Source organism: Megascapheus bottae, unplaced genomic scaffold (genome assembly GCF_031878675.1).
Source record: "Megascapheus bottae isolate mThoBot1 unplaced genomic scaffold, mThoBot2.hap1 HAP1_SCAFFOLD_40, whole genome shotgun sequence".
NCBI lineage: Eukaryota > Metazoa > Chordata > Mammalia > Rodentia > Geomyidae > Megascapheus > Megascapheus bottae.
Window position 1 is genome coordinate 900,039 of NW_028327715.1, and position 12,843 is coordinate 912,881.

General features: G+C 39.3%; 1 long non-coding RNA gene across 1 annotated transcript; it reads left to right on the plus strand.

The window, feature by feature from the left end:
• Nucleotides 1-392: 392 nt before the first annotated feature.
• Nucleotides 393-4,536, plus strand: LOC150039288 (uncharacterized). The gene is made up of 3 exons (XR_016534390.1): nucleotides 393-578; nucleotides 1,137-1,222; nucleotides 4,399-4,536. It is a non-coding gene; the product is annotated as an uncharacterized LOC150039288 (long non-coding RNA).
• The last annotated feature ends 8,307 nt before the right edge of the window (nucleotides 4,537-12,843 follow it).

Genomic DNA, 12,843 nt, shown 5'->3' on the forward strand with positions numbered 1-12,843 from the left:
AAATCTCTATTTTGTGCAGACTATTTTTTTTTTGGTTGGTCATGTGCATAAACTCTCGGCCTAGGTTCTGTCCCTGAGCTCTTCAGCTCAAGGCTAGCACTCTACTACTTGAGTCCTGGGTTCCTATGAATATAACTTTTTGTGATTAAAGTCACTTGAAGATGTAGTTAATATTATGGATGTGAAAATAAGAAGAGGATCCCACTCTAGTGGGATCCATCTAATGGCACAAAACAGAGAAATGTTTGTGGAGTTCAGAGAGATTCAGAAGGCTATGGAATCAGAGAGATGTAAAGAATAAGAGGATGTTGACTTGTTCATGAGGGCAGGTATGAGAAAGGACATGAAAAGAAAGGAGGGAAAGCAATATGCAGCTACTGATGATTGCCAACAAGAGTGTAGACCTCAAGGTTTAAGTAGACCTTAGGGCCTGAAAGGAACTAAATTTAATCATAAGCTGAATGACGACACAAACTAATATCCACTCCTCATCTCCAGGATGGAACAGCTTTGCCACCATCTTGGTACCAAGAAAGGACCCACCTTAGACACACTGTACCCAGACTTCTGAGAGTGCGGTAATATATTGGTATTGCTTTAAGATATGTTTGTGGACATTTTTATATAAAAAAGCAGGAAAGTAATACATGGTATGTCCTGTCCATAGTATATTATATTCTTGTTTTCCTTATATCAAAGAAAAACAGCCTGTGCTCTAAACTCTACATGGCATTCTTCCAGTCATTTTTTTCTGCTTTCTTTGGTATACCAGTTATACAGATAGTAGGTACATTCTGTGATTAACAAATACAGGCAGTACTTATCATTTAAAAGAATCATTGTTTCCTCACATTTTCTAAAGCATCCTTGAGTATTTCTTTACAATGACTTCTTCATGCTTAAACATTTTGGTTTGGTAAAGTTAGAAGTAGATCCAAAGGAATGACCAAACCTGAAGGCATTTAAGCCATTAATAGCATCAAATGACATTGCTCCTCCTATGCAGCTTTTTGGGAATGTAACAAGCTCTGATATTCCGGTGAGCCTCATGTAATTTAGTTGTCAAAGAGATGAAGCATAACCCTTTTATTTAATTTATACAAAATCAGTATCGACTTGACTGTGTCCTTTGCCAGGCCAATGGCAATTTTTCCCGGACAAGATAGTTGGTAAATGGTGGAGCCAAACAAAGAATAAAAGAAGACTTCAGGGGAGATAAAAGGTAAGATCAAAGGTTCCCTGGGACTCCTAAGTTTAAGCCATCTTTTACCTGCTATTAAGCTCAAAGTTTCTGTGACCTTGCAATACCAATAATAACAGCACCAACTTGAAAAGTCCTTGGAATCCTCCTATTGCAGATACCATTAACTAAGTGCTAGCAGAAAACAGATTTTATTCTCCCTGTATGTCAATTTGTTGGGTAGATCTTGGAATTAAAAAGCAAAGATTGACAAAATGTATTGATCTTTCAGTCTCTTTAGAGAAAAAATATTCAAGAATAAATTCGTATTTTGATGCTTAAACTAAAAGGTACCTGAAGAGCAAGACTCAAGCTAAAAATCGTCTCTCAAATTGTCCAAACCTACCCCTTCCAGTATATTACAGAGAAGAATAAAACCTGGTCCTAACTAAAGATGGCTATTTAAAGCCCAAATCTCACTAAATTAGTGCTAAATAAGCACTTCTTCCTATAGGTAAACTGTCTCAAAGTTATTCATCATAACTGGTATTGCAAAAGAATTTTTTTGGAATAGGGGGAATTTCTAACATCTATAAGGTTTTCTTTTGTATGAAAATACACAGAGAAAAGTTTTTCTCTCATAATTTTTTTATCAGTCCAGGTTTCTTTTTTTTCTTGCCTTACTACCATCCCTTATAATATATATATTTATATATATATTACATATATGCATATATACATATACTCATATATATTATAGTTATTACTATTACTTTCCAGATCTTCAAACACATAAAATTATCTCCAAATGTATTATTGTCATCTTTTTCCAAAGGGAAAGGAAGGCAACAGTAGCTCACACCTGTAATCCTAGTTCAGGAGGCTAAGATCTGAGGATCATAGTTCAAAGCCAGCCCAGGCTTGAAAGCCCACGAGATTTTTTTTTCTTTTTTTTTTTTTTTTGCAAGTCCTGGGCTTGGGCTCAGGGCCTGAGCACTGTCCCTGGATTTTCTCAAGGCTAGGGCTCTACCACTTGAGCCACAGCAACACTTCTGGCTTTTTTTTTTTTTTTTGCTACATATGTGGTACTGAGGAAGCAAACCCGGGTCTTCATGCATGCTTGACAAGCACTCTACCACTAGGCCAAACTCCCGGCCCCAGATATTTTAATTGTGTGTGTGGTTTTTTTTTGTTTTGTTTTTGCCAGTCCTGGGCTTATGCTCAGGGCCTGAGCACTGTCCTTGGATTTTTCTCAAGGCTAGAGCTCTACCACTTGAGCCTCAGCACCACTTCTGGCTTTTTCTAAGTATGTGGTACTAAGGAATCAAACCTGGGTCTTCGTGCAAGCTAGGCAAGCACTCTACCACTAGGCCAAACTCCCGGCCCCCCATGAGATTCTTATTTCCAGTTAACCACCAGATAATTGGAAGTGGTGCTGTGGCTCAAGGGTTAGAGTTTTAGCCTTGAGGTGAAGATTTCAGGGACAGCACCCAGGCCTAGAATTCAAGCACCACAACTGACACAAGAAAAAAAAAAGTGGCAGTTGTTAGGACAATTGCAGAGATTAGGATTCTTAGGTTCAAAAAAATTAAAGAAACTTTCTTCGGTGCCTCTTCAATGATTGAATGCCTCCAGTAAGTCATTAAACCCTGAAGGGAGGAGAACACGATTTTTGCTACCTACCTACCTAATTCTGCTTGATATTACAGTTATACATCTTCCACTTAGAATTTGCATACTGACTGCTCAATCATTTCTACAGAATCTCTCAAAGGATCTCAAGACTTGGTCATGTTTGGATTGTGATATATCTGACAAATAGTTAACATAAAACAAATAATTGCTAATAATGTCTTCAACTGTATAACCAGTGATGGAAAATGATAACTACATTTCCAGAATTCTTTAATCTAGTTTTAAAAAGCCTACACCACAGAAAAGAAAGCCTAATATTATCTTGAAAAAAAGCACCACCTGGTTCCATGACTTTTAGAAAAGGACACATTCTTAGAAACTTACCAAGTCAATGGTGCTGTGGCCCAAGTGGTAGAGCACTAGCTTTGAGCTGAATTACTCAGGGACAGTGCCCAGGCCACGAGTTCAAGCCCTACGACTGGCAAAACAGAAAAAGAAAAAAAACAAAAACAAAAGAAAACTCACCATGTCCACTACCGTTTTGCACAAGCACTAAAATATGAGGAAAGCCACTAGGTCAGTGCTTCTCAAACATACTGTGCATGGAACTTATTTTTCTATTAACATGAAGCCATCCTAGAAGTCATCTTTGTGAATCATTCTACAGTTAAAACTGTCACCAAATATATTTGTCACGAAGGGTACTTCACACTTAAAAGTATTTTTTTTTCAATTGTATCCTGTATGGCTTATAGCACAGACAACAAGAAACATCTGAGAAAACTACAAGCATAGCCAATTCACAAGCTCCACAGAATTATATAGTATAACAGACATGGTTATTTTTCTCTGTGTAATCTATACACATATAGACTTACTGAATTTATGATGATTTAACCTCTATTTTTTCAGACTAATGAATTTTAACCAGTATTTCATACATTTTTCCACAAAACATCCCTTAGGATGAAATCATGCATTCATGTATTGATATTTTACCTATTTATCCACAGATAAATTCACCAGAATATACCATAACCAATATGTTTTACTTGGTGAATAGGACTGTCTTTATGCAACGTACCATATAAAAGTAATATTTATTTATTATCCAAGTTATAATTATTTCCTAAATTTTGAAAATTGTCATTAATTTCTTCTCCAGAATTCCCTATTTTTTTGTCTAATGCCTCTATCAAACCAAGTTAATTCCCTCCACTCCCCAGTTGTAAAAAGGTATAGTAAAGAGATGCCTAAATCTACACTAAAATGAGAAAAAAATTTAAAAGAAGAAGAAAACAAAGACCAACAGTCTCAATCAATATTCTCAAATATTGTGTTAAATCTCTTTATTACAGTTCAGATTGCTCATTTCATTTATTTGTACATAAGGTAGATTTTGCAGCACAGCAAACTAATAATAAGAGATAAATCTTCACAAGGACAGTTTTATGAACAGTGGCTCTTCCATGTAGATGATGAAAGAAAAGCACACAAAACTCCTAAGAGTGAGGATAGACTAGGGGGACAAGAGGAAGACTCAAGTGTACCTGTCAAGAAATTAATCATGTTTTACGCTGCAGGTGAGGATTTTCTGAAGATGGCTACAGTCGTGCATTAGGTTGATTGACTTCTGGACCACAAAGTCTGAAATATCCAGATGGCAGCTCAAGGAATGGGAAAATTGTGGTGCAATAATCAATTTCCAGAAAGGAGGAAAAATAAAGGTAATTTCAAATTGTCTCATACAATTTTGTGAAAGCCTTCTCATAGGGATTGGTTTCATTTGAAAATGAAAATGATTTGTGTTGTTACTAAAATGATAACTTATGAGGAACATTTATTCATCACATATGTGTCTATAAAACACAAACCTCCTATGAAATGATGATTCCTAGCATAATTCTATTATAACTCATAGGTAAATAATTTCTAATGTGCAATAAAATGGTATTTTGATAAAGATATCCAGGTTGTGGAACTTGACCTCTGGACCTGGGTGTTGTCCATGAGCTCTTCAGCCTACCATCTATCAACCTACCATTGAGCCAAGCCCCATTTCATACTTTTCTAGAGGGTAATTGGAGCTAAGAGTCTCAGATCCTTTTGTGCCCAGGCTGGCTTTGAACCTTGATCCTCAGACTCCTGAGAAGCTAGTATTACAGGTGTGAGTCCATAGGTCCAGCTCAATAGAAAATTTAAAAGTCACATTTTGTTTTTTCAAGCCTGCTTGATTTACAGTGTTAATAACCTAAACTTCTAGTGTGTGTGCGTGTGTGTGTGTGTGTGTGTAAGTGAGGGATGTTCCTTGACTTTGATCTCCGGACATGGGTCTGTCCCTGTGCTTTTTTTTTTTTTGCTCAAGGATAGATCAAGAAGCTTGAGCCACAGCTCTACTCCCAAATCTAATTTCTTATTTAATTCATCCTATTCTTTCTGCCTCTGCTTCCACCTCTTCCAACTTTCTTCTTCTTCCTCTCCTCCTCCTCCTCTTTCTCTTCTTTCCTTCTCTTCTTTTGTTTTTTTTAAAGAGTCTCTTTCTGTTATTCAGAATGGCTTCCAGTTGATTCCTGGGCTTAAAAGAACCTCTTGTCTTAATCAACTGGATATCTGGGATTCAGGTATGTGCCATCATGCCTGACAGGTGGTCCTTTAAGCTCTATTTTATTCATAGAAATTAGTGAATAAATCCAATCCTTTCAGTGGATTGCATTGAACCAGACAGATAGTATCAACAGTAATAATAAATTAATCAGGTGATTGAGTAGTTTATGGTATGGATGGTATGTGAGGCTTTACACTGGGACTGGTCTTAATTAACAGTATATTCTTGAAACTGTCCTAAAAATTGAATAAATTGGAGATTTCCCACTTGGTAAACAAACTCTTTTGAAAACATTACTCAAGATGAACATTTATTTTAAAAGCAATTTTCACAAACAATAAACACACACACACATATATATATTCATTGTAGCATATATTCAATATACTAAATATTTAATCTATTTTGGTGTCCCATTATTTAAACATACTTAGTCAAATGTCTAAGTTTCCTATGAAGTCTGTAATATTCCTATAAGTGAGAATGCTATAATGTTTGAATATTTAAAATATCAATGCGATAGCAGATGAAAAAGACATAATGGAACTTAGCTTTTTTTCTTTAAATAAGAAGCAAAGGACCATCAGAAATAATTGTTAGATCAGATTCCACCTATTTTTCTTCATTCGTTAATGTATAGTCATTTTTTTTTCTTTCTTGATAAACCATGAGTTGGTAATAGCCAATTTATTTCATGGCACGTTTCAAATGAAGTTATATGTGGCTTATCTTGTATTTATTTTGCACTGGTGTATTGAACATGTTTTCCATGTTAAATTTGAACTGTCATTCCTACTGAATATGTACTGCTGTCTCTAATGTCTCCCATCTTAAAGCTTTCATTTTATTACCTGAATATTTTCTGAGGAGAGAAAAAAGTAAAATAAGCATGTGTGCATTAGCATGGCTTTACCTTTGAGCTGCCTTGCTGGTTTCATCACCTTTGGAAGGAACTGCATTTCACACTTAAGCTGTTCCACTGCAGAATGATAAGTGAGAACCATCCTGCCAATATTCACAGCTATACAGAAGACATCCAGGTACACCTGTCTTTTGAATCAGAACCTAGCTAGCCCCTCTCACATTTACAGAATTGCTTTGGAGAGGAGTTAAACCTGGATGACTTCCAAGCTAGTTAAAAATAATTCTGGGAGGAAAAGTGCAGTGTTGGTGCTCGGCAATAGAAACATGAGTAATGTTCAACGGCAGCAGATTCCTTTCAGACTGTTAGATGCTCATTTCAACTTCTAAATTTCTTGCAGGAGTTATCTCGTATTTACAGCTTTCTCCTGATAAACATATTGAAAATGCAGTCAAACAGCTTTTTTATCATTTCAAAACTCGAGCTCAAATTTAATCTTGCTGCCCTGATGGAGCCCAGGAAGCTGCTAGGGCACTTCCATTATATCCAGTCCTGACTACAAAACTCCTAGTCATTCTTCACAGCTGTGACAGCATCATTCATTTAGAACAATGGGATCGATCTAGAAAGAAGCCAGGGGCAATGAACTCTGGGTATCCTATAGAAGAGAATATCCTATCTAGTTGACAAATGCTTCCCTCTTCATCCTTTGCCTAGAGATAAAGTATCACATCACTGGGACGTTAGCTTCTAGAAAATATTACAGATTTTCTTGAGGCTATTAAAATTGATTACATTTAAATCTCTATAAACAGGTATATAGCTCATAATCCCTAGCCAACTAGGTTAGAATTGTCTATCATTAATGTGCATCTTATTTCAGAAAATAGATTGCTGAGCACTTAGTTTTGCATAAGAATTTCAGGTGTGGTAAAAAAGTAATCTATTACGCTCTGATTTATATAAGAACAGAAGACCTAGCCAGGCACTGTTTCCTGTAGTTGGTCAGGAAGTGAGATCTGAGGATCGTGGTTTGAAACCAGACAGGACAGAAAATTCTCATGAGACTCGTATTTTCCATTCTCTAAAAAAAAATGAACTGGAGCTGTGGCTCACATGGTACTGTGCTAGTCTTGAGCAAAAAAGCTCAAGGACTGAGCACATGCCCTGAGTTCAAAGTCCAAGACCAGCATTGATACAAAAAATTAAAAAAATAGGAGACTATTTTTTTTTCCTTTTTACTATTAGGGTTTGAACTCTGGGCCTGGGCACTGTCCCTGAGCTCTTCAGCTCAAGGCTAGTGCTCTACCACTTGAGCCACAGCCCACTTCTGGTTTTCTTGTGGATAATTGGAGATAAGGGTCTCATGGACTTTAGTGCCTGGGCTGGCTTTGAACAGCCATCCTCAGATCTTAGGCTCCTAAGTAGCTAGGATTACAGGTATGAATGAGCCACCAGCACCCAACAAGGAGACTCTTAAGATAATCATGATATGGTTAAAAAGTTCTTAGGTTTGCCATGACTCTTGTACATTACAAGTGATATTAATAAAATTGATAAAATTTGATAAAAAGCCTGTAGATTTGAAAGAAAATTAGATATAATGATTCATAGTACAGGTTTCACAAGCCCTTATAGGAAGAATAGGCTTGCATGTCCCTAGATAATTTAATACGATGTTCATAAAAATATCAAAATAAGACTAGAAAATGTTATCTAGAGGAAAGCCTTATTTTCCTGTAGCCAGCCACAGCCTGTAAAGCTGGAAAAAAGGTATGAAGCCATGCCAAGGAGAAAGAAAATCTGTAGTGATGAGCAGGACCTGATCTGCTGTCTCCATTCTACTTCCTGTGCCCTCTTTTCACTTTGCTTTTCTTGACCCCTGATCACTAAAATAAGATACTAGGGTAGGGATGCAAGGTCAGATGGTAAAAAGATTACAGTGGCCAGAGTCAAAACCACTAAGTGGCTTAGCTCAAAGTTAGACAGCCTTCTTAGAATCAGCAATAGATGTGGAGAAATGAATAGACCTAGAACAAATCATGTTAATGGAGGTTAGGCAAGTTCAGAGACCCAAACGACACAACTTGTATCTCACATGGGGAAGCTAGGTCTAAAGTACACTGGGACAAGACTCAAGTCATTCCCACACAGTGAGACAAAGGCAGATAGACTTAAGAACAGAACACAAAGGTACCATGGCCTATGTATCTCTGAGCACATCAAGTTTTTATCTAAGTGAGCTCCAAGAAATGGAAACTAGAGATTCTTTTCTTTGTCGCTGTTTTAAGTTTTCTCTTCTTTTTGTCATATGTTCATTTATATGTCATTGGGAGGGTAAGGAAGTGAACCAGTGCAGCAGTGGTAATCACTAAACACTACGTTGAAAATGAACTAGACAACTTGTGGGTGGGGGTGGGAGGAAAAAACTGAGAGAGAGTGAAGAAAAGGGTGAGATTGTCCAAAAGAAATGTACTCACTATCTGATTTATGTAACTATAATCTCAATTTACATCACCTTTATAATAACAGTAAAAAAACAATCTGTGAGAGGAGTCTGTGCTGTGAATACAAATGCTCTACCAATATTAAATCCTTGGCTAGTTTCAAAGGATTTTCCTCTCAGGAGCCTCTGAGAGAGGACATCATGCCCCCTCTCACTTTCTCACAGCACCTGCAGATGGCACCAGATTTTTCCATGGGTAACTCCTCTAGGCTCCATCATCAAAGGCCTATGGATTTGTTTATTTTTGAACAATGATTGCTAGGCATTGAAGTGCCACCATAACATGTATATTTTTTGCTATTAAGAGGATTACCTTCTAGCAAGAAAAAAATGTGTATATAGTTTTTTAAAAGACCTGCAATTCCAGACATTACAGTAAAGTAGAAACAGATAACCACGTGGAAGAGTACAACAAGGTCTACTACACTCCAAAGCGTCAGAAGACTTTCCTAAAGAAGTGGTTTATTAGGCATGCCAAGGTTATTAATCCCAGTGGAGCACATGAGAGAAGGGCCCACATTGGAAAACAGATTGCCACTAACAAGCATCCACAGGGTAACAAATATAGACCAGAAGTTGGTTAGTCTACCTGGGATCTACAGAAACAAATTGGGAAGAATGAGAACAAGTAAAAATACCTAGGATTACCTCTTACGTGGGATCCTTTTAAAAATTGATCCTGTCTAAATTCTGGACCCATTGGCCAAGGATTATTGTTCTATGGAAAAGGAATGAACTATTGGCCTATGTCCAAATATTACATTACTTAAATATTCCTAGAGGATTCAAGTGCTGGCATCTTGTAGAATACCCTAGAGTGGATAATAAGACCACAAGACTATTAAGAGCTAGGCTAGTATGCTGGCTTGTACATCAGTTGTCCAACAATGAAATTCCAGAAGATAAGATTTGTGTTGATACATCTAAAACCATACTTTCACTGATCAACAACTCTGGAAAAATCTAGGCACTTTAATTTAGAGCTTAGAAATCACCTACTAGAATATTCGCAACAACTAAATGAAGCCCTCCTATTTAATTAAAGGTTATTGAAGCCTGGGAAAGCAGAAAAAGTCAACTGCTAACAAATTTGCACAGTCATAAACAGAATTTCAAAAGGTGTTTGTAGACTTATAGTAACACAGAAGGGCCTTGATAATTGATAAAGCTTCAAAAGTAGAAAATTTTATACTCACACCTTGCTCATGTAATGTATTACCTCTGGGCATCTGAAGAGAACAGTTCAGTTCCCATTGCTATAAATATATATTTCTTCTTTCATGAGGTATCTTCCACCATACACACACACACACACACACACACACACACACAGACACACACACACACACACAGTGCCTTCATTATTTTTCTGTGTTTGTTAGTTATGATCTCTTTACTTCTCAATATACCACATTATTAATATTTTTCTACTATCTTAATCTTAGTAGTTTATTCTTTGAAAAGGATCAGGTTTTTAAATTAATGCCTAGTTGACATTTTTAACCTAAATATACTTCCCCATCATTATAAAAATTTATGAAAAAACATTAAGCTATGCCAAAAATAAAATAAAACATTTTGCTTACATATACTAAAAAATACATTCAATTCTTTTTTGCTGACTGAACAGGAAGGATCATACTTAATTTTTCTATTTTTTTTTGTTTCTCTACTAGTGTTTAGCTGACTGTGTTAGTCTGGTTTAAAAGTTTTAAATAAGTTGTTTTTTTATATCTCCAATTCAGTGTCTTATACCACATCGACTGTGATGACAATCATACCAAACACATTAAATTACAACCAGGAGCACTAAATCTTTGGAATCCTATACCTTGGAAGAATCTGCAATAACAGAGAGTCTCTCTGTGGATGTTGGCATAAACATAATAAAGCAAATAATAACACAAAGCATAACATTATTATGAAAACTTCTATGTACTTGTCTAGCTTGTCTTGACTTAAGACTCCTGCACTCTCCTGTTCAACATCACTTCATAGAAAACACAAGCTTTCCTTGTGACTTTTCTCAAAATTAGTAGGTGTCAACTTTGGTAGGATTCAGCACTGCTTGATACTTAAGGACAATTGAAAGCCCATATCTAAGTCCTACCTCCAGACATCCACCATCGGCCTGAAACATTGTTTCTATGCATGCATGTGACCCCATCCTTCAGACAACACACAGGGATCATCACTTACTGCTTTTCTCTTCTGAGTGTGTCCCCAGAAGTTGTGGTTGGGCAATAATCCCCAAATCAACCCTGTTCTCAGGTGAGCTCTTCAAACTCATAAATGAACTAGTGCTATTATATTTAAAGGTTTACAGAAAAGAAATATGGCATGTTTCTTCTGACACTTGAGCAAATAACATTCCTCCTGGCTTAACCACTCAAAAAATGAAAGTGGAGCTGTGACTCAAAGTGGTAGAGCACTAGCATTGAGCAAAAAAGTCAGGAAAAGCACCCAGGTCTTGAGTTCAAGCCCCATGACTGACAAAAACAAAAACTCTTTCCAAGGGGAAAAAGTGGGAGAAAAATATGGGAAGGGGTAACAATGTTCAAGAATGCACCTTGGGTTGGGAGTTTGGCTTACTGGTAGAGTGCTTGCCTAGCATGCACAAAGACCCGGGTTCAATCCCTCAGTACCACATAAACATAGAAAAAAACATAAATGGGGCTGAGGCTCAAGTGGTAGAGCTTTAGCCTTGAGAAAGTCCAAGGACAGTGCTCAGGCCCTGAGTTCAAGTCCCAGGACTGGCAAAAAAAAAAGAATGTACCCACTACCTGATGAATGTAACTGTAACCCCTCTATACATTACCTCAACTATATTAAGAAAAATCATTTCCACAGGTCAAGTATTTACCATAACATTTTTGTAGTATTAATTCATTTTCCTTTAGAAATAAAGAGCATACAAGGTCTTTGAAATTCTGCTAATATTTACACTCCTTGGATTTCAGTTCTATTAGTATTTAATAATTTTTATTTATTTATTATTTATTTATTTATTTTTGCTAGTCCTGGGCTTGAGCTCAGGGCCTGAGCACTATCCTTGGACTTTCTGAAGGCTAGAGCTCTACCACTTGAGCCTCAGCACCACTTCCAGTTTTTTTTGCCACAGGAGTCCCCTTGAGCAGGCTCCTGGTGCAAGTAGCCACCGCCCCGCCCCCACGCAGGGCGCAAGGGGCGTGGCCCAGGGAAGGGGCGTGGTTTTTTAGTCGCGGGGTGGGTGAGCCCGGAATTCACTCCTCCTGAAGTCAGTTGTCCCAGGCCGGCTCCCCAGTCGTCGGTGCAGCCTGCCGCCCCGCGCCCCATGCCTCGCGCCCCACGCCTAGGAGGTGGTCCGGGTGGACCTGGAGAGCGGGAGGGCCGCCCGCCGCCCCCTCTCCGTCCGGTCCAAAGCCGCGGCCACAGCGACCCGTGCAAGCGCAGCCAGAGGGCAGGTAAGGACTCCGGCACGGCCCCGCGGGCGGGGACTGCCGACCCCGCTCCTGGTGGCGCTGGGCCCAGGCGCCCTGCTCAGGGAAGGCGACTCTCCAGAGTCGGGAAGTTGGGGAGAAACTTCTCCCCTCCCCCGGCCCAGCGGGCGCGTGTCTTCTGCCCGCTCTACCTGCTCGCCGCGGCCGCGGTCCCCGCCCCACCCCGGGCTTCCCGGTCCTTGCTCGCGTCCTCCGGGGCGTCCTGTGCCCACCCCGCCCCCGATGAGGTGTGCGTGTTGGTGGGGGAGGGAGGTTGGGTGGGAAATGTGTGTGTGTGTGAGTGGGGGAGGCGTTGAACCTTCATTCGGATCCCCGAGCCCGATCAGGGGTCGCGGGGAGCGGCTCCTTTCTGCCCTGGAGAGTGGACGGAGGTCCGCGGGCCGCTGAGCTCAGGGGGCCACGGAGCCGTGGCTGGGAGGACCTTGGCGCGGGGACGAGCGGGGGTGGGGGGAGCTCCGGGCGGCCCGGGTTGGATAGAAAACCGCCACCTGTGTTAAGTGTTCCTTTGTTTTGCCTGGGGGTGGGGAGATCCACCCTTCCACGGCCACTCGAGCGGCACCGGGCCGCTCCGCCGCC